This window comes from Uloborus diversus, chromosome 10, assembly GCF_026930045.1.
Source record: "Uloborus diversus isolate 005 chromosome 10, Udiv.v.3.1, whole genome shotgun sequence".
NCBI lineage: Eukaryota > Metazoa > Arthropoda > Arachnida > Araneae > Uloboridae > Uloborus > Uloborus diversus.
The window spans coordinates 11888431-11910834 of NC_072740.1; positions in this window are offsets into that span (position 1 = coordinate 11888431).

Sequence of the window (22404 nt, forward strand, 5' to 3'; positions counted from 1 at the left end):
TTCGAAGAAATAATTTTCTTAACTAATTTTTTTTTTTTACTTTCATACAACAAAATATTTTTTCTTACTTGTTAAATTTTCAAAGAAATAATTAACTTAAATATTCTTTCACACATTTTGAACTTTAACGTTTTTTCCTGTCATTTAGCACTTTGATTTTTTTTTTTTTTTTTTTCACTATTTTAGCGTTTTTCAATTATTTTCAGTCTTTAACTATTTTCTTAACTTTTTAGTCTTTAACTAATTTCAAGCATTTCAGACTTAGATTATTTTTTCGTGATTTCGATTTTTTTTTTTTTTAGTATATTTTAGAGTTTGATCATTTTCTCGCTTGTTTTTACTTTATCGTTTTTTTTTTTTTTCCGATATTTTTAAACTTAGAAATTTTTCACAAGTAGTGACAGGAATCGAAACCTTCAAATTTTTCGAAACATTATCATGTCTTCAATTTTCATCCAACTAATTTAATTTAAAAACTTGCAATCAATTTACTCTTAGTAGTAATTAACACTTATCATTAACAAATTTTTACGGATTTTAAAAAATCAACTTAATTAATTTTTTCCAGTAAGCAAATTTCGCACTCAAGTTACATTTAAACACTGCATATACGTTTCAAGAGTTTCATTGAATTTATCACATTCCATTTAATTAACTCTAATAATTACTTTTTCATTAATACTTAACTTAATCATTTTATCATACATTTATTCCAGTTACAAAATTATGCTTAAAAGTTATTTATTTTTCTTAGCACAAGAGATTTTAACATGTTCCTACTAAAATGCTTTTCACTCTAGTTTGAGTTTACTAAAATAGCAACTCATTTACGATTTAGATTCATTTAATCGTCTTTGATTCTTTTTCATTATTATTATTTTACATTATCACATACGTTATTATTTTTATACATTTATCCATTTAATTTTCCAAAATCTACAATCAATTTACTCTTCGTATTAATTAACACTTATCACTATCAAATATTTTCATGAATTTTAAAAATTATCTTCTTAAATAATTTTTTACTGTAACCAAATTTCCCACTCAAGTTATATTTTATCACTACATATGCTTTTCATGAGTTTCATTTAATTTATCGCATTTCATTTAATTAACTCTAATAATTATTTTTTATCATCGATATTTAAGTTAATCATATTTTCCTTTATTTATTTTTTTTTTCATGCAAACACTCTTGATGGAATAAAACAAAATTTTCAACTTTCATGAATTAAATCCCCTCTGACTATTTTATTTTACTTTACCATACTTTACTATTTTACTTACTGCGTTTTACTATTTATCATTCATTACAGCTTTTCCAAAATATTACTTTACAACCAACTAATTTCATTAACAGAATTTTCATTACAATTTATAAATTTCACTTTTATTTAATTATTTTTACCTACGCTAAAATAAAACACATCACATAAAAAAGTTAAACATCAATGAAGAACCCGAGAAATGTTAAAATTATAAGTCGAGTATCAAAACTTCATGTCAGCAAATTTTAAAAATAGACTTACCGAAAAATAACTTCTACTGAAATTCATTTCAAAACTTGGAATCAATTTACTCTTAGCATTAATAAACACTTATCATTAAGAAATTTTCATGGATTTTAAAAATCAACTTATTTAATTTTTTCCAGTAAGCAAATTTCGCACTCAAGTTACATTTTATCACTACATATGCTTTTCAAGAGTTTTATTGAATTTATCACATTTTATTTAATTATTTTTTGATTAGTATTAAACTTAGTCATTTTATCGCTTAGTATTTAACTTAATCATTTTCTTGCTTGTTTTTACTTTATCGGTTTTTTTTCCCGTTATTTTTAAACTTAGAAATTTTTCACAATTAGTAACAGGAATCGAACCCACAAATTTTTCGAAACATTATCAGGTCTACAATTTTCATCCAACTAATTTATTTTAAAAACTTGCAATCAATTTACTCTTAGTAGTAATTAACACTTATCATTAATAAATTTTCACGATTTTAAAAAAATCAACTTATTTAATTTTTTTCCAGTAAGCAAATTTCGCACTCAAGTTACATTTCATCACTTTATATGCTTTTCAAGAGTTTCATTTAATTTATCACATTTTATTTAATCAACTCTATTAATTATTTTTTGATTAGTATTTAACTTAGTCATTTTATCGCATAGTGTTTTACTTTATTATTATTTTTTTTTTTTTTTTCATACAAGCACTCTTGTTAGAATAAAACAAAATTTTCAACCTTCATGAATTAGAATCACTTTGGCTATTTCATTTTCCCAATAATATTTTACTTTAACAACTAATTTCTTTAACAAAATCGATATCATTTATTTTAGTCTTTATCCTTTTCGAACGATACATTCAAATGGACAGCTATACGTTAAATTAAGAAACTTAATCTAAATTTTGACAAATTAAGTTATAGCTAAATACTGACTAAAATTAAGTACAAAAGACTAACCTTTTTGGGGTGAAATCCCTCAAGTACCAGCTATCGCGAAGTTATTTAAAAACAGTGAATGAAATTGTAATAAGTGGATTGTTAATTATAACTCAATCTCACAAAATTACAATTACACGCATGTTTTATTTGAAATCGCTGCATACGGCTGGCTGCCCATCGTCGATTTGCAGAACGCATGCCGTGATATCGCAAATCAACTCGGCTGTTGAAAAAAACTACCGTAATCCTACAGCACTTCGGATCGTCCACACACACACCGAGGCGAATTGAGAAAATGACTTTATCAATATTGCTATCTACCCCTTTACCGATAACAGATAACAAACCCCACGTGCTAGTATTATTCACCACCTGGCCTACGTCTTTCAAGTGATGTCACTGTTTCTGACCAATTAAAATTAGTTCACGTTTCTCAAATATCAAGCACATAGATCGACAATAGCCTGATGTCAGGTTTTCCAAACAAAATTTTAGATTTTAATTCGTAGTTTCGAATTAATTTCTTTTTCATTTCAAACTTATAAAAAAAATTTCCAGCTTGTAAGAATATTTCTTTCAAAAACAGATTTTTGATTCAAAACAGTATTTTTTCAAACTTGTAATATTTTTCTACTTAGAAAATGAAATCAAAAATTTTTGTTTTCTTTAATCATATAAAATGTTTTTAAGAAATAATTTCTCAAACTTGTAATATTTTTCCACTAATTAAAAAAAAATCAATTTTTTTTTTTTTTTTCAATCATATAAAAATAAATTTTTAATCTTACAACAGTAAATTTTTCCGCAAAAATATTTTTTTCAAATCAAAATAGTAATAATAATAATATTTTTGTAACATATTGTTTTTTTTTTCCTTTCAATCTTTTTTTTTTTTTTTTTCAAAAATTTTCAAACTTAAAAAATAAAATTTTTTCAACTGAATCTTCAAACGAAATGATTTAATTAAATTTAAAACTCAATATCACTTTACTCTTAGTATTAATAACCAATAGCACTTAACCATTTACTCTTTGCACTCTAAGTATTAATTAACACACACGCATTACAAATAATAATAATAATGTTTAAGATACTTACAAATCATTCACTCAAGCTTTCAAATATCCATCTAGCATGTTATTGTTCATTCGTGTGAGGGAACTTGTAATAAAACTTTACTTATCAACCGAAATTATAAGCGAAAATATCGCATTTTTTACCACTTAATATAATCCTACAATTAACAAATTGGTTTTAACTTTGAATTTAAGAAAAATAAAAACTATTACACACTTAGTAACATATCTATCGATGTATATTATTTCATGACAAATCACAAATAGGTGAGGATCTTTTATCGATCTTATGACCAACTAAGTTAAGAAAGAGCGTTCTTATCTCATATGAGAATTTATAAGTCTTTAATATTTCTCTTTAATGTAAGTGTATTGATACGTACGAGTTTGTGTATGTGAATATAACTGTGTATTGTTTTCAAACCATTGTCATGTTTAAGCTTTACGGTTCTAATTTTGACTTTCCGCTTAGCATTATTTGAAGTCCTTCGCATGTATTAAACTATAGAAATATCACAAAAATTATATTTTCATTCAGTCTTAATTACAAAACCATACAATAAGATGAAGACAACACCGATAGTATAAAGATTACTTACAAGAAAGTGCATATAAAAAATATATGTAAGAGTGATTTCAAAGTATAATCCATCAACCATATTCAACAACTCAATAAAAACACAAGTCTCTTTTAAAATGATAAACACAATTTATTCACACACACAGTAAAAGACAATTAAATAAACTTACATCTTTAAGTAAAACTCTTCAAAACTTTCAAGCATATTTTTAACATCGATTGCATCAAATAAATCAGACACATGACATTTTAAACATGGACTATCAACATTCAAAGTAACGAAGTCACGAGTCAAGTTTTCCCAATTAACATTAAAAAGAGCCTGTTCGAAAAAAGTGTCGAACTTTCGACCCCTTGTTAATGATTCACATTCATGCACTCTCATGTAAAAAATGAATCCATTTTTACAACCCACACATTCTTTTTAGAAAGGTACTTTATGTTGCATATGAGCTCATCAAATAGTCACTTACGTAGAGAATCAGCCAGTTTACCAACTTCTTGTGATGTATATGTGCTGATTTTATCACATCGACAATCACAGGGATATTTTTTTCTCAATTTCCGAAAGGATGTACTCTTTTAGAGTATAAGTCATAAGTTTGTCTTTGACACTACGTGAGATACAAGGGGACGCGTAACACAATTTGTCAATCTGGCTTTTCCAAAAGTAGAACTCTATCAGGCATCAACTGGAACACTTCTCGTTTCAGTTTGAACAATCTTTGCACACTAACACAGATGTTACCATTCGCCCTCGACTCTCCTTTTTTATAACAAAAGCGAAATCACGGTCTTCGATTAATTTTTGATTTATATTTTTACGTAGGCTTGAAATAAGTGATCTCCACACATCTGGTTCTAAGGAAATACCATCCATAGTTGGTCGAAAAATACCATCTTTCCCACACGTATATCTTCTAATATGCACGCGTGTACGTTTCCGAAAAGTATTCACCAAAAGTGAAAATACAATCACCCAAGTGTATCATATCATCAGGCTGTGGAGAAGCCTCAATGTTCATTTTCATGTTCGTTGCATCCCATCTGTTCATCTTCAGGCTTCAAAGTTTCAGAATGATTTTCACCAGCGTTAGTCATTCTTAACTCTCATAGGATTAGGAGTCACAATACTAAAACAACTTCCTGTGAACTTAAAAAATAAATCAAACTAGGTTTTAACACTAGCTGGTGAAGAAAAATCCTAAGTACATAGAATAAAATTTCACGATCTCTTTCAAAGCTCAGAATCACCCTGAAAATGATTCTCCAAAAATCCACTATAAACCAATGAATATTCACTTTAACCAATGAGAAGTGTACATAAGTCTCTTGCTACTGACGTCATAGAATATCACACGAACTTTTGAGCAGAGTTGAGTTGTTTTCCTCAGTATTCAGATTTTTAGAAATGCCAACACTTTGACTTCCAACTTCACCCTGATCTACTACGAGTAATTTTAAGATGGAAGCAGGTTTTCACATCACATCGAATGCCGATGACGTTTTCACATCTCACGCATGACATGATCAATCACGTGTAATTGATCATGTCAATTTGCATGCTTGGGAAAGATGGTATTTTTCGACCAACTATGGATGGTATTTCCTTAGAACCAGATGTGTGGAGATCACTTATTTCAAGCCTACGTAAAAATATAAATCAAAAATTAATCGAAGACCGTGATTTCGCTTTTGTTATAAAAAAGGAGAGTCGAGTGCGAATGGTAACATCTGTGTTAGTGTGCAAAGATTGTTCAAACTGAAACGAGAAGTGTTCCAGTTGATGCCTGATAGAGTTCTACTTTTGGAAAAGCCAGATTGACTAATTGTGTTACGCGTCCCCTTGTATCTCACGTAGTGTCAAAGACAAACTTATGACTTATACTCTAAAAGAGTACATCCTTTCGGAAATTGAGAAAAAAATATCCCTGTGATTGTCGATGTGATAAAATCAGCACATATACATCACAAGAAGTTAGTAAACTGGCTGATTCTCTACGTAAGTGACTATTTGATGAGCTCATATGCAACATAAAGTACCTTTCTAAAAAGAATGTGTGGGTTGTAAAAATGGATTCATTTTTTACATGAGAGTGCATGAATGTGAATCATTAACAAGGGGTCGAAAGTTCGACACTTTTTTCGAACAGGCTTTTTTTAATGTTAATTGGGAAAACTTGACTCGTGACTTCGTTACTTTGAATGTTGATAGTCCATGTTTAAAATGTCATGTGTCTGATTTATTTGATGCAATCGATGTTAAAAATATGCTTGAAAGTTTTGAAGAGTTTTACTTAAAGATGTAAGTTTATTTAATTGTCTTTTACTGTGTGTGTGAATAAATTGTGTTTATCATTTTAAAAGAGACTTGTGTTTTTATTGAGTTGTTGAATATGGTTGATGGATTATACTTTGAAATCACTCTTACATATATTTTTTATATGCACTTTCTTGTAAGTAATCTTTATACTATCGGTGTTGTCTTCATCTTATTGTATGGTTTTGTAATTAAGACTGAATGAAAATATAATTTTTGTGATATTTCTATAGTTTAATACATGCGAAGGACTTCAAATAATGCTAAGTGGAAAGTCAAAATTAGAACCGTAAAGCTTAAACATGACAATGGTTTGAAAACAATACACAGTTATATTCACATACACAAACTCGTACGTATCAATACACTTACATTAAAGAGAAATATTAAAGACTTATAAATTCTCATATGAGATAAGAACGCTCTTTCTTAACTTAGTTGGTCATAAGATCGATAAAAGATCCTCACCTATTTGTGATTTGTCATGAAATAATATACATCGATAGATATGTTACTAAGTGTGTAATAGTTTTTATTTTTCTTAAATTCAAAGTTAAAACCAATTTGTTAATTGTAGGATTATATTAAGTGGTAAAAAATGCGATATTTTCGCTTATAATTTCGGTTGATAAGTAAAGTTTTATTACAAGTTCCCTCACACGAATGAACAATAACATGCTAGATGGATATTTGAAAGCTTGAGTGAATGATTTGTAAGTATCTTAAACATTATTATTATTATTTGTAATGCGTGTGTGTTAATTAATACTTAGAGTGCAAAGAGTAAATGGTTAAGTGCTATTGGTTATTAATACTAAGAGTAAAGTGATATTGAGTTTTAAATTTAATTAAATCATTTCGTTTGAAGATTCAGTTGAAAAAATTTTATTTTGTAAGTTTGAAAATTTTTGAAAAAAAAGATTGAAAGGAAAAAAAAAACAATATGTTACAAAAATATTATTATTATTACTATTTTGATTTGAAAAAAATATTTTTGCCGAAAAATTTACTGTTGTAAGATTAAAAATTTATTTTTATATGATTGAAAAAAAAAAAAAAAAAAAAAAAATTGATTTTTTTTTAATTAGTGGAAAAATATTACAAGTTTGAGAAATTATTTCTTAAAAACATTTTATATGATTAAAGAAAACAAAAATTTTTGATTTCATTTTCTAAGTAGAAAAATATTACAAGTTTGAAAAAATACTGTTTTGAATCAAAAATCTGTTTTTGAAAGAAATATTCTTACAAGCTGGAAATTTTTTTTATAAGTTTGAAATGAAAAAGAAATTAATTCGAAACTACGAATTAAAATCTAAAATTTTGTTTGGAAAACCTGACATCAGGCTATTGTCGATCTATGTGCTTGATATTTGAGAAACGTGAACTAATTTTAATTGGTCAGAAACAGTGACATCACTTGAAAGACGTAGGCCAGGTGGTGAATAATACTAGCACGTGGGGTTTGTTATCTGTTATCGGTAAAGGGGTAGATAGCAATATTGATAAAGTCATTTTCTCAATTCGCCTCGGTGTGTGTGTGGACGATCCGAAGTGCTGTAGGATTACGGTAGTTTTTTTCAACAGCCGAGTTGATTTGCGATATCACGGCATGCGTTCTGCAAATCGACGATGGGCAGCCAGCCGTGTGCAGCGATTTCAAATAAAACATGCGTGTAATTGTAATTTTGTGAGATTGAGTTATAATTAACAATCCACTTATTACAATTTCATTCACTGTTTTTAAATAACTTCGCGATAGCTGGTACTTGAGGGATTTCACCCCAAAAAGGTTAGTCTTTTGTACTTAATTTTAGTCAGTATTTAGCTATAACTTAATTTGTCAAAATTTAGATTAAGTTTCTTAATTTAACGTATAGCTGTCCATTTGAATGTATCGTTCGAAAAGGATAAAGACTAAAATAAATGATATCGATTTTGTTAAAGAAATTAGTTGTTAAAGTAAAATATTATTGGGAAAATGAAATAGCCAAAGTGATTCTAATTCATGAAGGTTGAAAATTTTGTTTTATTCTAACAAGAGTGCTTGTATGAAAAAAAAAAAAATAATAATAATAAAGTAAAACACTATGCGATAAAATGACTAAGTTAAATACTAATAAAAAAAATAATTAATAGAGTTGATTAAATAAAATGTGATAAATTAAATGAAACTCTTGAAAAGCATATAAAGTGATGAAATGTAACTTGAGTGCGAAATTTGCTTCCTGGAAAAAAATTAAATAAGTTGATTTTTTTTAAATCGTGAAAATTTATTAATGATAAGTGTTAATTACTACTAAGAGTAAATTGATTGCAAGTTTTTAAAATAAATTAGTTGGATGAAAATTGTAGACCTGATAATGTTTCGAAAAATTTGTGGGTTCGATTCCTGTTACTAATTGTGAAAAATTTCTAAGTTTAAAAATAACGGGAAAAAAAACCGATAAAGTAAAAACAAGCAAGAAAATGATTAAGTTAAATACCAAGCGATAAAATGACTAAGTTTAATACTAATCAAAAAATAATTAAATAAAATGTGATAAATTCAATAAAACTCTTGAAAAGCATATGTAGTGATAAAATGTAACTTGAGTGCGAAATTTGCTTACTGGAAAAAATTAAATAAGTTGATTTTTAAAATCCATGAAAATTTCTTAATGATAAGTGTTTATTAATGCTAAGAGTAAATTGATTCCAAGTTTTGAAATGAATTTCAGTAGAAGTTATTTTTCGGTAAGTCTATTTTTAAAATTTGCTGACATGAAGTTTTGATACTCGACTTATAATTTTAACATTTCTTGGGTTCTTCATTGATGTTTAACATTTTTGTGTTATGTGTTTTATTTTACCGTAGGTAAAAATAATTAAATAAAAGTGAAATTTATAAATTGTAATGAAAATTCTGTTAATGAAATTGGTTGGTTGTAAAGTAATATTTTGAAAAGCTGTAATGAATGATAAATAGTAAAACGCAGTAAGTAAAATAGTAAAGTATGGTAAAGTAAAATAAAATAGTCAGAGGGGATTTAATTCATGAAAGTTGAAAATTTTGTTTTATTCCATCAAAAGTGTTTGCATGAAAAAAAAATAAATAAAGGAAAATATGATTAACTTTAATATCGATGATAAAAAAATAATTATTAGAGTTAATTAAATTAAATGCGATAAATTAAGTGAAACTCATGAAAAGCATATGTAGTGATAAAATATAACTTGAGTGGGAAATTTGGTTACAGTAAAAAATTATTTAAGAAGATAATTTTTAAAATTCATGAAAATATTTGATAGTGATAAGTGTTAATTAATACGAAAAGTAAATTGATTGTAGATTTTGGAAAATTAAATGGATAAATGTATAAAAATAATAACGTATGTGATAATGTAAAATATTAACAATGAAAAAAGAATCAAAGACGATTAAATGAATCTAAATCGTAAATGAGTTGCTATTTTAGTAAACCCAAACTAGAGTGAAAAGCATTTTAGTAGGAACATGTTAAAATCTCTTGTGCTAAGAAAAATAAATAACTTTTAAGCATAATTTTGTAACTGGAATAAATGTATGATAAAATGATTAAGTTAAGTATTAATGAAAAAGTAATTATTAGAGTTAATTAAATGGAATGTGATAAATTCAATGAAACTCTTGAAACGTATATGCGGTGTTGGAATGTAACTTGAGTGCGAAATTTGCTTACTGGAAAAAATTAATTAAGTTGATTTTTTAAAATCCGTAAAAATTTGTTTATGATAAGTGTTAATTACTACTAAGAGTAAATTGATTGCAAGTTTGACATGATTGCAAAAATTGAAGACATGATAATGTTTCGAAAAATTTGAAGGGTCGATTCCTGTCACTACTTGTGAAAAATTTCTAAGTTTAAAAATATCGGGAAAAAAAACGATAAAGTAAAAACAAGCGAGAAAATGATCAAACTCTAAAATATACTAAAAAAATCGAAATCACGAAAAAATAATCTAAGTCTGAAATGCTTGAAATTAGTTAAAGACTAAAAAGCTAAGAAAATAGTTAAAGACTGAAAATAATTGAAAAACGCTAAAATAGTGAAAAAAAAAATAATCAAAGTGCTAAATGACAGGAAAAAACGTTAAAGTTCAAAATGTATGAAAGAATATTTAAGTTAATTATTTCTTAGAAAATTTAACAAATAAGAAAAAATATTTTGTTGTATGAAAGTAAAAAAAAAATTAGTTAAGAAAATTATTTCTTCGAAATTTTTACAAGTTAGAAAAATTATTTGTAAATTTGACAAAGAAAAAAGAAATTAGTTAAGAAAATTTAACAAGTTAGAAAAAATAAAAAGGATAAAGTTTGAAATGCATGAAAAAGAAAATCAAAGTTTAAAATATATTTCAAGTCCACAAAGCATTGAAATAAATCTAAAATCTCGAATGGGTTGTATTTAAATAAATCTTTACTTAAGTGAAAACTTTGTAATTATGAAAAATAATAATAATAATGATGATAGTTTCAATTATGAGCTGAAATTCAGTTAATGATATGCCATGATTAGTACTAAAGAGTAAATTAACTGATGGTTTTAAAATTAATTTAATTGTAATATTCGTTGTCATGGTACAGAATCACATTAAGACTGAAAGAGTAATGAAAAATATAGCATAGTGGTTAGCATACGTTTTTGCTAACTCAAAGTTTGGGTGTTCGATTCCCGGCCGCCACATTCTGTAAAAATAAAAATAATTAAATTCGCAGAAATATTCAAAAGTCCGGAAATAAAAAAATCAACCTCTCAATAGATGGCGCCATGAACGTTAAACACCGCATAAGTTAAAACATAGCAACAAGTGTTGCCAACTGAAAACTAAAAAACTCTGGTTGTCATAACAACCAAAAACTTTGACGTTGCCATTCAAAAAGTGAAAAACCTCCTAGTCTTCTATGACTAGAAAAACGACAAAGTCCAAAAAAAGGTGCGAAAATATTCAAAAACGCGGGAAAAACCCCCGTAACCTTCTTCAAGATTCAGGCGCAACCCCAAGGTCAACCCCAAGGTCGGGAGGAGGTGGAGGGGGTCGGCAGGGGGTGGAAGGGCAGCCCAAGGTCATCCCCAAGGTCAGAGGGGGAGTGGGAGGCGGCTATGAGCCGCAGAGCCGCCTCCTGCCGCAGAACTCTCTTTTTCCCTCTACTAGCCAGCTGACGTTTGTTTTAGTTTTACGTCAACTACTTACTGACAAATTTTCAGGCGGGAGTAAATGATTATTATTTTTTTCTTTTTTTCTCATGTTTGCGTTCAAACTGCTACTTTACCCACCCATGGCGCCGTAGCTGACGTCCACTAGCTTCTTTTACACGTTTAAAGGAAGCATTTCTGAAGTTTTCAGCCGAGAGGAGATTGGTCGCAAAAAACTGTCGCTGGCTCTCGGACTATAGGTAGGATCATTGAGAAGAAATAAAATGGAGGGAGGGAAGATTTTCTTACGTGAACCAAAGACCCCCAAGTCACGTGCTAGATTTTAAAGCAAAGCATTGGAAGAACGTTTCACGCCAATAGTTTCACGCAAAACGCGCCAACCATTCGTTGATGTTGAGTCACGTGACTTGGAGTCGTAGTCTCAGCTTTTGCTAAGCCAATGATTGGACTTGCTCCCTTCATTTATATTCCTGCTCTAAGGGTAGGATCGTCTAGTTCAGGGCTCTCCAATCTACGGCCCATGAGCATATTTTTCCCTACCCGCGGAAAACTTACAAACTGATTTTTTTTTTTTTAATTTAACAATACATGTATATTTCTTTTTAAGCACTAAAAAAAACTAAGCCAAGAAAATCTCAAAAAGCATTACTAAGTATGATCGTAGCGGGGGGGGGGGACAGTAAGTGGCAACAGCCGCTATCCAGAAGAGAGTAACAAAGATTAACAGTAGCTTCAAAACTAAAAATAAAAGCATTCACGCTATCGTAACCCGGCTCTTTAGCGAGTGAAGCAATTTTTTTCTGCAATTTAAAATTTTTCGCCAAATATATAGTACTATTTACTTAGATAATTAACTATCTTCAACAATAAAAACAAAAAAAAAAAAGTTGAAGAAATATAGAAAACACTCGAAAAGTTTTCGTTTCATTTATTTTTTGAGATGTTGAAAAAATGAACTTCATACATTTTAATTTTTTGTAGTGAAGATTTTTTACACCTATTATTATTATTATTATTATTATTTTTAAATATTTGTTTAGAGGAGGCAAAAACTTTCCCAGAGAAGGCGGTCCCTCCAACTGAAGATACTGCTTCTAAAGAGGGGAAAAGTGAACCTGGTAAAAGTTTAAGCTTGATATTTTTGCATTTGAATGAACTGTTTCGACAGTTTTATCAATTGTAAGAAACTTGTTTTCCTAGTGCATTATATATTGCTTCACTTTATTATACTTTCTTTATAGGTAATGATAAATGCGATGATTGTGGAGAGACTTTTGTCGATAGAGAAAAGTATTCTCATCACTTACTTTCTAGCTGTGCATCTAAAACAACAGATGATGCTGCTTCGAAAGAGGATAAAAGTACTTTGCCTGGTAAGACCCTATTAGAAAAAAATCGAAAAACCAGTACCAAAATGATATCAAACCGGACAGTATTTTTACTGGAATAAAGAAAATCATACCAGAAAGTTAAATTCCGGTATGAAATCTTACTGGACATTTGGAAACCAGTATCAATTTATACTGGAAATTTCGATACCAGTACCAGTTTAATCTGGGTTTTTTAATACTGGTTTTTAAACATTCTGAAAGTTTTGAAACCAGTATCACTTTAATCTTGATTTTTTAATACTGGTTTTTAAACATACTGGAAATTTTGAAACCAATATCAATTTATACTGGAAATTTTGAAACCAGTATCAAATTTAATCTAGATTTTCTAATACTGGTTTTTAAACGTACTGGAAATTTTGAAACCTTTATCAATTTAATCGGAATTTTTATAATAGTTGTTACTTTCTTCTATACCTAATACATAGAAGAAAGTATTGGATTCGTGCAAATTTTCGAATTTCGAATTTTGACGGATTCGAACGTTTTGATGTGCTGAGTCCATTTCGACTATTTTTGGAAAATGTCTGTCTGTGTGTATGTGTGTGTGTATGTGTGTGTGTGTGTGTGTTTTTGTCACGTCTGTGTGTGACCAGTTTTTTGTGGCCGCTCTACAGCAAAAACTACCGCATGAAATCGAACGAAATTTGGTACACATATGTGTCGCTATGTGAACTTATGCCCATTGGTTTTTGGCGCGAATTCCTCCAGGGGGGGGGTGGAGCAATGGGACGTTTTTTGAGTTACGCGTGCTTGCTATTCCTCTGGAAGTAACTGGCGGAATCAAACAAAAATTGGTCCATATGTTGCCATTAACAGGAACAGGTGCTGATTCAATTTTGGTGTCAATAACTCAAACGGGGGTTGAGCTATAGAATGTTTTTTGTCGTCAATTGTGACTGCTGTATCTCAAGAAATAATGAACGGAATGAAATAAAAATTTATCGGCAAGTAGCCCTTAGTGGGTATAGGAGCTGATTTTATTTTGGTGTCAACAGCTAAAAAGGGGGTAGCGCAATCACCCGTTCTTTTTTTCCATTGTGAGTGCCCTATCTCAAAAAGTAATGCTACGTTCTGGTTGAAATTTGGAATATATGTAAATCCATACGTAAACCGGCTTTGGTTCAATTTCGACGCCAATCGCTCCAAGAGGTGTTGATTTTTTTTTTTTTTTTTTTTTTTTTTTGTGAATAAAAATAGCTTTATAATTGTAACAATAAGAAAGATAAATCGTAATAGACTGTCGTCTGCGTATTTCTCGTGATTTTAATTGTATGGAAATGATCGGAAAAATTATCTCAATGATTTAAAAATTTTAACTGTTGCCATCCTGTGTTTGTTAACAAATAAATGTTTGTAATTAATTCAAGAAAGGCTTTTAAAATAACTTTCAATTTTCGCTCTTTGCTTTGCTTTTGCAATAATTCAGACATTGGTCAAGTTTTTGCATGCGTAATTTTGTTTTTGTTGGGAATATTGCTTCCTCATCAAGCATGGGGAGGGATCAGAAAAAGAAAAGAAAAATATAGAAGAAAGTTTCGTGATGGCCACAACATACTAGTTTTTAAACGGACTGGAAATTTTGAAACTTGTGCCCATAGACTAATAATAAGAGTAGACCGAGCTATGGCAACCCTTTTGCTGCTCATAAACCAAACCATGTGACTGGTGGATATCCTAGCAACAGCGAGCGTTAATCGTAGCAGACGATCAACGCCAGCGCGAAATAAAATAAATAGAATTTATGGAACACGGAAGAATGATCTTTTATGGAGTCCGATTTGTAAATTTGTTATTCTAATTTGTAAATATTTTGTTAATATAGTGAGTTTTTCGTTTAGATAGTATTGTGCATTTTCTTTAGTCAATTTCAATAACTCTCTAAGCAATAAAAGATGCAAGCGACCAAGAATCAGCAAACGGTAAGATTTTTACCTACAGTTTCAATTTAAGATACCGATTAGTACATTTTTGCGTTAACGCAAAACGTTTACGCCATTTCGTTCACGCCAACGCTGACAGCAGTGGCGGCGCGAGAGCGAAAGTAAACGTCGGCGATGCAGTTTTGCGAGGCCCTTTTAATCATAAAATATTGTGAGACAAATAATTGAATTCATAGAATTAGTTTTTGTACTAACTATTGGCACTTAGGGTTCCCAATCCACTTAATTGCTGGGACAAAAACATTTTGTGATTAGTAGCACATTCAAAAAGAAGTTTTTTTCGTGGTGGGGGGAGGAGCCGGCACTTTGACTGTGGAAAAAATTACCTGATAGAAAGGGGGGTCTGGGGGTTCTCCCGCGGAAAGATTTCGAAATTTGTAGTTTAAAAACGCCATTTTGGGCTTTCTTTGCTGATGTTAAGGTAAAAAAGGTACATGGGGTCTCGGTGGAAATTTCTAGAAATTGAAGCCTTAAAAATGCAATTATAGGCCATATTTATTGGCTTTAGGTTCAGAGACTGTCCCAGATCGATTCTTAAAAAAAAAAAAAAAAAAAAAAGAAAAGTCAAAATCAATTTCATGCAAATTCTCGAAATCGAAGTTTCAAAAACGGAATTTTAGACAAACTTTGAAGATTTTACCGGAAGGAAGGGAGATCCCTCGAAAATTTTTGAAAATTATGGTCCTAAAAACTTAGGAATATTTTATATTCAGGAGCCATTCCACTTGAACTTTCTGTTAATGAAGTTTAAAAAGCCTAATTGCTTATGATATAAAAGAAAGGCGATATGGGGACCCTTGCCCGAATATTTTCTGAAATTCAATCCTTAAAAATACGATTGTATTGCCATATTTTGTAATATTACGCTCGGTAATTTTTGAAATTCAAGCTAAAAAACGCAATTTTAAGCGATTTTCGACGTTGTTGAGCATTTGGGAGCTTTAAGCTGGAAATATCGCGAAGTTTAAGATCTGGTAACAAAATTTCAGTTGCTCCATAATGCTTTCGGTGTGTGTGTGTGGAGGGGGAAGAGTTCGGAGGAGCAGCATTTTGGATATTTTCGTACTTTTAGATGAACTTAGGAAACAAAAGAAAAAAGAAAAGAACTGAAAAGAAGAGAAAAAAGAAAGGGGGGGGGGGATAGAGTTAGCTGATCAATTAGCTGTTGCCAATGAATATTTTTAATTCAGGCCCCGACAGAATTGGGCCAAACATTTGCTAAGGCTGACTCTGTGCAGTCTCTCCTGCAAGCACTATTTTGATTACTTTTGCGTCTGTTATATTTAATGAGAGCTTCAATCGAAAACATGGAAATATCTTAAAACTTCTGAGAATTTACTTCTGAGAATTTTAAGAGGCCCTATCTGCGCGAGGCCGTCGGCAGTTGCCGACGTCGCCGACGCCTAGCGCCGCCACTGGCTGACAGCTCCCAAAAGTTACCGAAAACTGATCAAAAACTATCACTAGTGTCAAAATAATGCATAACTAAAAGAAAAACAGTTCAATCTCTGCACCTGGAAGTTTTTTTTAATGAAAACACATTGTCGTAAAATACATGTCGAGTGCCAAACTGTAGATAATGCTGCCATCTAGCAACCATGCAGCCAAAGTCTTCGCCAAGCCCTTCCACTAGTCACATGATACATCTATGAACCAATTTTCTTCATCAGCAAGAATGAGAAAGCTCGGTCTACTCTTATTATTAGTCTATGCTTGTGCCTAATCACACTGGAAATTTATCTATATTATTCTTCTATATCTAATATATAGAAGAAAGTATTGGATTCGTGCAAATTTTCGAATTTAGAATTTTGACGGATTCGAACGTTTTATGGTGTGCTGAGTCCATTTCGACTATTTTTGGAAAATGTCTGCCTGTGTGTGTGTGTGTGTGTATGTGTGTCACGTCTGTGTGTGACCAGTTTTTTGTGGCCGCTCTACAGCAAAAACTACCGCATGAAATTGAACGAAATTTGGTACACATATGTGCCCCTATGTAAACTTGTGCCCATTGGTTTTTGGCGCGAATTCCTCCAAGGGGGGTGGAGCAATGGGACGTTTTTTGAGTTACGCGTGCCTGCTATTCCTCAGGAAGTAACTGGCGGAATCAAACAAAATTTGGTCCATATGTTGCCCCTAACAGGGGCAGGTGCTTATTCAATTTTTGTGTCAATAGCTCAAACGGGGGTTGAGTTATAGAACGTTTTTTGTCGTCAATTGTGACTGCTGTATCTCAAGAAATAACGAACGGAATCAAACAAAAATTTTTTAACAAGTAGTCCTTAGTGGGTATAAGAGCTGATTTTATTTTGGTGTCAACAGCTAAAAAGGGGGTAGCGCAATCGCCCGTTCTTTTTTTCCATTGTGAGTGCCCTATCTCAAGAAGTAATGCTACGTTCTGGTTGAAGTTTGGAATATATGTGAATCCATACGTAAACAGGCTTTGGTTCTATTTTGACTCCAATCGCTCCAAGAGGTGTTGATTTTTTTTTTTTTTTTGCGAATAAAAATAGTTTTATTAATGCAACAATAAGAAAGATAAATCGTAATAGATTGTCGTCTGCTTATTTCTCGTGATTTTAATTGTATGGAAATGATCGGAAATATCTCAATGATTTAAAATTTTTAACTGTTGCCATCTTATGTTTGTTAATAAATAAAATATTTGTAATTAATTCAAGTAAGGCTTTTAAAGTAACTTTCAAATTTCGCTCTTTGTTTTGTTTTTACAATAATTCAGACATTGGGATGGTCGTCAAGTTTTTGCATGTGTAATTTTGTTTTTGTTAGGAATATTGCTTCCTCGTCAAGCTTAGGGAGGGATCAGAAAAAGGAAAAATATAGAAGAAAGTTTCGTGATTGCCACAACATACTAGTTTCTTGTTGTCTTCGAGGAACGCGTAATCCGAAAAACATCGTCATTTGCATCTTCAAAGTAGCTTGAAATTTCAAGCTATTGAATTTCAGCTATAATACCCTAGTAAATATCTTGGAAGTGATAACATTCACTTCAACAAAATATATTTTTTTTAAATACTCCTCTACTGTCAAAAGGGGGGGGGGCAGCGTTATCTCTTGTTTTGGGATTTATGTCTTATCTCTAACGTTCGGTTGAAATCAAAGTGTTAATGGATATTTTTCAAAGGAGGAAATAAACAGAAATTTAATAAATTACAAGAAGATTTATTGCTCGCATTAAGAGGGATTTTTTCGTTGAAAGCGAGTTACGTTCCCAAATACTTAACATTGTATAAACCAAATATTTTTTATTTCATCTCAAAATCCGAGTGCTCGTTAAAACAGGACTCGTAAAAGCGATTTTGACTGTACCCAATAAATAAGGTGATACTTAAGCCCCGCGATTCCCTTCGGAAAATTTTTGAGGTGCGGGGGGAGGAATTTGCGTTAGCTCCAAAATTCGTTACTCGAGAAAAGCTCGGTATATAGCCGTTTCTCGTACATCGAATCGCGTTGAAGTGCTTGTCCAATGTAGTTTAAGGGGCCTAAGGACCCTTAACCTTCAAAATGTTCGACTTTCTGGAAAAAATATATGTTATGTCTAATTTAATTCTGAAAAATCTGATACCTTATTTATTACTATACGCAAAAATTTTTTTCAAGTTATCGTAAAAATGCGTTCGCTTTCCCAACAGCAGCTGTTTAAGAGCCATTGTCTATAAGGATCAGGCAGGTTGTGATTGTTGACATTTTTAATTTTCTTTATTTTGCAAATGTTGTTCCTTATCATGAATTTAATGTTTGTGCAAAATATGAGCTTTGTCTGCCTTATCGTTTTTGGGAAATTAAATTTTTAAATTTGGGGGGCGTGGCACATTTTTGCGTGTTTTTCAAATTTTCAGATTTTAAAGTTCTTGTTGCTTTAAGCGCCCTATAATGACATGCATTTTTAAATTCTGTACTATTATATGGTCTTCTTAGATACTATATTACAGCTGTCAAATCGGTGTCACTACGAGGGCGACGACCACAAACTCCGTTTGAAAATGACCGAAAATGAATTTTTTTATTACATTCAATGCCAATTTTCTCAAAGCGCCTTCATGATGACACCAACGGTTTTACATAAATTTCTAGCTACACTTGCATACATCAAAAATATGTAATAAAATTGGTGTCACTATAAGGGCGCCAGAAGATATTGGAACTTTTATGTGATAAATTTCACAAAAATGCAAATGTTTAAAATCTAACTACTATTCTCGCCCTCATAGCAGAAATCTGAAACTAATTAAGTTTGATAACCAACTTGTTCGTCTAACATGTGAAATAAAAAAATCGGTGTCACTCCTATTACTTTCGGAAATATAATCATTCGAAATTAGTATGTTATGGAGTTATTTTAAAAAATACTTTTCTAATTCGAATGGCTTTTTGCACGATTTGTTTTAAACTTTAATATAAAATTACATTAGTGACACCTAAAATAATATGTTTCTAATGCTTTTTATAAAAAAAGCTTTATAAAAAGCAGTAGAAACACAGTAAATCGATATAGGTGCAGATGGACGTATTGTGTAATGTGCATTATGGCTAAAATAGTCGTACTAATATTCATAGTTTTCCAACCATACTAATTTTTTAATCTGTTATTTATATTAAAAATGCAACTAATTATAACATAATGTCTTAAATAGTGATGAACATAATGTATTATATAGCGAGCATTCAGAATCTGAAACATAATTTGAAGATGACGTAGACTAAAACAAAGAAAACATAAAAAATCAAATCACCCAGTTTCAGGAAGACGGTCATCTCTTATTGATATCTGGTAATTTTGTAGCACCAGTGGCGCACACAAGGGAAGGGTCCAGGGGGTCCGGACCTCTCCCATAGGTCCTGCTTTTTCCCCCGATTGATTACGATTCTATGTATTTTTTACGTAGAATAATTTTAAACAAAAGTAACAATAATTTCAGTTCTTATCAGTGAAAAAATAAAATCCTCATGTTAAAAGATTTTTTTTTTAATATTGTACATTTTTCCTATAACGAATTGCCAATAAGAAGCATAATGGTGATTATAAATGAATACACTAATAATGTTTATAGTTTTGTAATTACAGATTAAAATGAGATTCATGAACTTGAATCCATTTTTTAATTATGAGAAATGTAAAATGGAAAATTATTTTGCTCTCTGATTATTTATTTAAGCAAATATATTTCATTAAATATTGCTAATTATTTATTCAATTGTTTATTTTTTACTATTTTTGGTTCTCGGGAATTGATAAAATCATGTCAATATGTTTGACGGCGTATTGATGTATAATATCAGAATGAGGCTTTCGACCTTGGACCCTCCCCTTGCAAAATTCCTGTGTGCGCCACTGTGTAGCACTAAAGCTTTGGAAAACATGGTATCCCGGAGAAATAGTAGAAGTTGACAATTTGCTAATCTGAATACAACTAGCCCCCTTATAGCAGAGATCTGAAACTAATTAAGTTTGATAACCATCACGTTTGTCTAACATTTGAACTAATAAAATTAGTGTCACTTCTACTACTTATGGAAATATAATCATTCGAAGTTAGTATGTTGTAATGCATTTTTTTTTCATTTATTATTATTATTCTTAATTTATTTAATTTGTTTATTTAAGTATTTTGTTAATTGTTGTCCCAGATAGTGTTTTGACCATATTTATTTTTAATTTATTACAAAGAAGCAACGTTTAACATAAACAGCTTTGGTTAGTGAGAGCGTCTTTATCTTGAATAGAAAATGCTCGTTTTAAAATAGGTACAGTTGGATCTATTGTGCATAATATGTTTAGATTATCACCAATACTTGCCTTTTTTCCAGTCAAATAAATTTATTTATTTCAATCCTTCTTCCCATGCATTTGACCTTTACTTGCAAATGGTCAACTTCTACTATTTCTCCGGGATACCATGTTTTCCCAAGCTTTAGTGCTACAAAATTACCAGATATCAATAAGAAATGATCGTCTTTCTGAAACTGGGTGATTTGATTTCTTTGTTTCAGTTTACGTCATCCTCAAATTATGTTTCAGATTCTGAATGCTTGCTATATAATACATTATGTTCATCACTATTTAAGACATTATGTTATAAATAGTTGCATTTTTTATATGAATAACAGATAAAAAATTAGTATGGTTGGGAAAATATGAATATTAGCACGACTATTTTAGCTATAATGCACATTACACAATACGTCCATCTGCACCTATATCGATTTACTGTGTTTCTAATGCTTTTTATAAAGCTATTTTTTTTTTTTTTTTTTTTAAATATAAAAAGCATTAGAAACGTTTTAGAATCTTAGACAACCTGATAGCTTACAGATGGAAAGAATGGCAAAACAACCAAATTCTTTCTGATGAAGGTTCGGTTAAGAACATTAGTTTGGGATTTATTTGAAAGTTTTTTATAAATGGAATCAATCAAAGTTGGCGGATAGTCTCTATCAATTGCCACAGCTTTAAGATAATTAAGTTCCACTTTAAGAAGTTCCGACGAAGAACAAATATTAATTGCGCGATAAACAAACGAATTGAAAGCAGAATATTTTTGATTTGGAGGATGAGACGATAGTCTATGAGGAGGTAAAGAAACAGCAAAAGGTTTGCGATAAACAGTAGTTTCAAAACCAATTTCAGTACGAGAAACAAGTACATCAAGAAATGAAATGCAATTATTCCGTTCTTTCTCACAAGAAAACTGAATATGAGGATCAATGGAGTTTAAAATAGATAAAACCTCATTGCTCTCAAACTGATTCTGGTTCATTAGAACAAAACAATCATCAACATACCGAACATAAAATTGAAACTGCAGTTTTTGGAACAGCTTAACCTAAAAATAATGCATGTAAATATCACTAAGAATGGGGCTAAGTGGGTTTCCCATAGCCAGACCATCTAACATAATATAAAATTTCCCATTAAAAACAAAAGAACATTGCTTAAGACAAGTACAGGTAAGGAAATTTTAATCCTCAATTTCCGTATTGGTGAAATGAAATTCAGAAAGTCTTCTACGAAGGCATAACAATGAACCCTCGACGGGAAACGTTCGTAAATAAAGAGTTAACATCAAAAGAAGCCATAAAAGAATTATTTGGAACGAAACTACGAATTTTTTTAACAAACTCTACAGAATTTTTAATAGTAAATAAATTGTGATTCCTAAGAGGAGAAAACACAGAGACTAAATACTTTGCAAGTTTGTACGAAATTGGTTCAGTAAAATAAAGAAAGCATAAATAATTCTCTTAGAAATATTCCATGTTCAAATGAGCTAATTTATTGATCTAAATCTTTTTCCGAGTTATTCCATTCAATTCTCAAAGGTGTGTATGTGAATGCTTTTTATTTATTTATTTTTTAAAAAGTAGCGAAGTAGCGACTACTTTTGAAAAGTAATTTGTAGTTGCTACATTTTGAAAAAAGTAGTTGTAGTTATAGTTAA